Source organism: Tasmannia lanceolata, unplaced genomic scaffold, assembly GCF_043159265.1.
Source record: "Tasmannia lanceolata isolate RefF3 unplaced genomic scaffold, GAP_Taslan_0.1 ptg000020l, whole genome shotgun sequence".
In the NCBI taxonomy this organism is placed as follows: Eukaryota; Viridiplantae; Streptophyta; class Magnoliopsida; order Canellales; family Winteraceae; genus Tasmannia; species Tasmannia lanceolata.
The window spans coordinates 4,538,536-4,542,569 of record NW_027518697.1 but is presented as its reverse complement, the minus strand read 5'-3'; the positions used below and the strand labels follow the sequence as shown (position 1 = coordinate 4,542,569).

At 37.8% G+C, this 4,034-nt stretch overlaps 1 long non-coding RNA gene across 1 annotated transcript; it reads left to right on the top strand.

Annotated features, from left to right (window-relative positions):
• The first annotated feature begins 402 nt into the window (after window positions 1–402).
• LOC143853989 (uncharacterized) lies at window positions 403–1,526 on the top strand. Its single transcript, XR_013237319.1, has 3 exons — window positions 403–760; window positions 951–1,142; window positions 1,239–1,526. It is a non-coding gene; the product is annotated as an uncharacterized LOC143853989 (long non-coding RNA).
• Window positions 1,527–4,034: the final 2,508 nt, after the last annotated feature.

Genomic DNA, 4,034 nt, shown 5'->3' with positions numbered 1-4,034 from the left:
ATGGACGACCATCTTGGTCCGAGTCAAGTCCTGCATTAGAGTTTTAGGATTCGTCTTTTCCAGTCGCGAATAGAGTTGATTTGTGCTGTATGTTTTGCTGTGTTTTCTTACTTTCATGTACATATCTTATACCTTTAGCTGTAGCATGCATGTGTTTGCACATCAGAACTCAGACACCAATTAGGCTTGTCACTCATAACCTAGCTATTTTTAGGCGACACTACTTTCATTTATTTTGTGTGTGCTTATTAATCATATCCGAGACATGCATGATTAGATAGACGTCTTCTCGGAGATATTCGTTCCCATTTCATATGACTTTCGCCCAAAACTCTTCAAAATCAATAATAAATGGCATAAGAAACCAGGTGCTTGCACTTGGGCGGACGAGGTGCTCTTCGGACCTTCCAAATTTGTAACCAGGCACGAACCTTCTTTTTATATCTCTGGTTATCCGTTGCAACAGAGCATAGTATGGGATCCTTGGCCCACTTCCTTGGATGACGACTCTTCTTTGTTTAAGGTACGCCTCGAATCTGGGCTAGTCCCCGAATCGAGAGGTATCTCACCTTATATCGCCACTCATGCTGTAAGAAGCACTTTTTTCGAGAGTTCCTTGGTAGAGCTCTCCATTCACATGGATGATCCTGAGACTGTTACTAGGGGCTCGTCCCCCGCCTCTCTCGGATCGGGGTCCACAGTAATGAGGCCAGAGGCTGAGAATTTTACAATAGAAGAAGTTGAAGAACCTCGTCTTCAGGTGCATACCCAACCTGAATAGTGAGTTCAATTTCATTTTTTGAAATTAAAAAAATGAAAATGTGAGTTCTGTTTCATTGTCCTTTACTTTTGTAATATCTGTTTACATTTTTTTTTTTTGTAAGATTGGATTTTTTAATATCTGTTTACATTTAACACCTCTTGTTCTGTTTGGATTGTCATTGCTGTAGCAAGCAGCCAATATCTGCCGATATTTTACGGTGTAACTAGGTTGTTTGACACTGTCTATACCAGAGTGTCTGTTACAATCGTCCTTGTGGTCTCTATTTAACTGGGGATGATGTAGGGTGCACGTTTGCAGAAAAAGTTTTCCAGTGGTATTGGATTGGTACATATAGAGGTAGCCAAACACCTGATACCTTGTAGGTGGCCTTCCTTTTACTGTTCAATCAGAGTTTCCCTACACCATTTCCCTTTGTTTACGAATTTATTATGCTATGTTGTTAAACTCTTGACAGATCACCCAATTCGTATGGAATAAGAAAAAGGGAGAGAAGAGAAGAGGAAAGACAAGAAATTCGTGGAGTTTGAAGTTCAACCCACTGCATCTAGTCTTTGTATAAATTTGAGCTCAAGAAATTCCGACTTGTACTATCAAGGCCATCTATGAGGGGCTCTACCTCAATAACATTAAATGCATATCACTTCAAGGAAACTATGATATAAATCCAACTTAGACTATGTCAACTATTAACAGTTATAATGTGAAGCTTTAATACTCGAATTTAAACCTGAAATAAGTGAACTTCCGAATGCATCCACCCTTTAGGATATAGGCATTTGCAACGCTGCTTATAGCATCTCTATCACTGGGTAATTTTCTTTTCTACAAGGAACATGATGACATATTAGAAATTTAGAATAGCTATAAGTATCCTCGTAAGAAACTTATATTTTAAGGATCTCACATCCTTGATTTTCGCACCTTCAGTTAATTTTCGAGGCTTTGTCATTGTTTGATATAAATTTAAAAGCTCCAACTTGGTGTCAAAGTAATAACAGCCAAAGCTAAAGTGTTGATGCTTTAAACAGAGGGGTGCCGAAAAGGGGTTTGTAAAGTTGAGTTCCAGGCCTGAAATATGGTTGTGTCTACAAATGCTTAAAAGAAATGCATACAACCAGAGTTGTTATATTAAGTTACAAATATCTAGAGTTGCAAATAATCAATGGCTAAACTGCTAAAGTTTTCATAGAACAGTACATATCCATCGAACAGCTCTAAAAAGAAGGAGCCTCACATTCAACATGGGCTATGGGCCAGAAAAAGGTCGAGGATTTCATAAAGAGAATAGTGCCATTATCATAAAAAGGGCGTGTGAGGATAGTAGCTTGCATCTAAAAGACAAAGGTTGGACGATGAAATCCATCACATGGAAATTTTAATTAAGCAAGCCTAACCAAGATTCACCCCGAAAAGGTCTCATTTTTTTTCTTGTTTGACTAGTGCTACTCTGAGACATAGGTCAATGACTCAATGCCTCTATATGAAATCCTCTGCCGTTGTCTCAAGCCAGCGATTTTAGTCATCACTATGGATTGGCTATGGTCCAAAGATTGTAGTTATATGAAGAGGAAAACCATTTTCAGTGGTCATTTTTAATTGATGATCCTTTTATTTTGCCATAAAACAAATGACAACAACATAAAAGTTCATAGGGCTAAAATTTTATAGTAAATTTTCACCATAAAATTTTCTGCTTGAATTATTTCTGATTATTTATTTTCGTGCAGTGAAAAAGGGGCTAAAATAAAAGCGTAAAATTTTTACAAGTTTCGTTTGACCAGAAATTTTACAATAGAATATTTTACCAACTTATTTACTATTAACCCAAATTTAAAAGCATGCCCATGAATCCCATTTCTTCTCCAAGTGCTCACACATGGACAAAGGCCTTAAGAAGAGATGCTAATGCCACTCACTTGTTTTGGCCTTTTCTGTTAAAGAATAAGAGATTAAAGAACACATTCTCCCATGGCTTAAGCTTTTGGAGTCATTGGTTGTTTCACATGGTACGAGAGCCAAGGTTCTGGTTCAAAATCCTTGATATGAAAAATCCACATGTAATGCCCAACCCAAAGAGATGGGCCACGTACATGTGCCACTTGTAGGCCAACCCAAAAAAAAGGGGCAACATGTGAGGGGTAGTGCTTTAGTATAAAAGATTAAATAATCCAATGGCTCAAACTTTAGACTCATTGGTTGTTTCACAAATTTCACCATCTATTTCATTTGAGGTCTTTCCGTTGGTAAGTTCTGTAAACCATCGAAAATTTCAAATAAAAAAGATGTAAGAAAATAACCAAAACAAATGGGTCCCCGTACCATATCCCTGGCTCTTATTATCCCTTTTTCGTAGGTAAGCTGGGATCTGACACGCCACCTCAAGGTTGAGATACAAACCCTCTACCATTGAGCTAGAGGCCCGACCCTCCTTTTAACCTTATTGTAACACGAAGTAGATCGATACATTTATGTCACATTTTTTTCCGAATGGTAGATTCATGTCAAAATGTCCCCATATAAACTATAGAACATTAGAACCAATGCTTTTATTGATTATCTCATCATTTATAAGGAAATACAAAAGGATATAGATCTTTTTAATAGGTTCCCTTAGAAGATGAACTTATTCTGTTCACATGAAGTTCAATTCCTAATTTAGTTTAGCTCAACAAGGACAAAAGCACCGGAGGCTTGGAGTGCATAATGGCATGCACTTGCCTCCACAGTAGTCGGTGCCGCAATCGTTGTAGGAGTTGCACGGTTTACCCAACACCCCGGGAGGATCTCTTGCCGTCGAGAGTGTCGCACCTACATATATAGGTTGTCAACACTTACATCATTCATTAGAATGATTAAAAAAACAAAACAAAATTTCTTAAGAGGTGTTATAGGGAACGATAAAAATTAGTCACAAAATCTAAAACCTTCCAAGTGGCACACATGTCTAAAACTAGACCGTTGATCTAATCAGTGCCACGGTCATTGGTCCACAAAAATATCATCGAAAGGACCCACTAGATGAATGGTCTAGATATCAACAGTAGTAATGATGTATGGCGGAAAATAACGGAAACTAATCAAGTATCAAAGCAAAGATGGAGTTGCTGTTAATTAACTAAAACAAGAATTATTTGATCACACCACCCACACCATGAGGCAGCTAAAACACGAGGAAAAATGTGATACTTTGGGTAAATACTTCTCCATTACTTGACCTTGGAAAAAGTCATCGAATAATGATACCTGATCA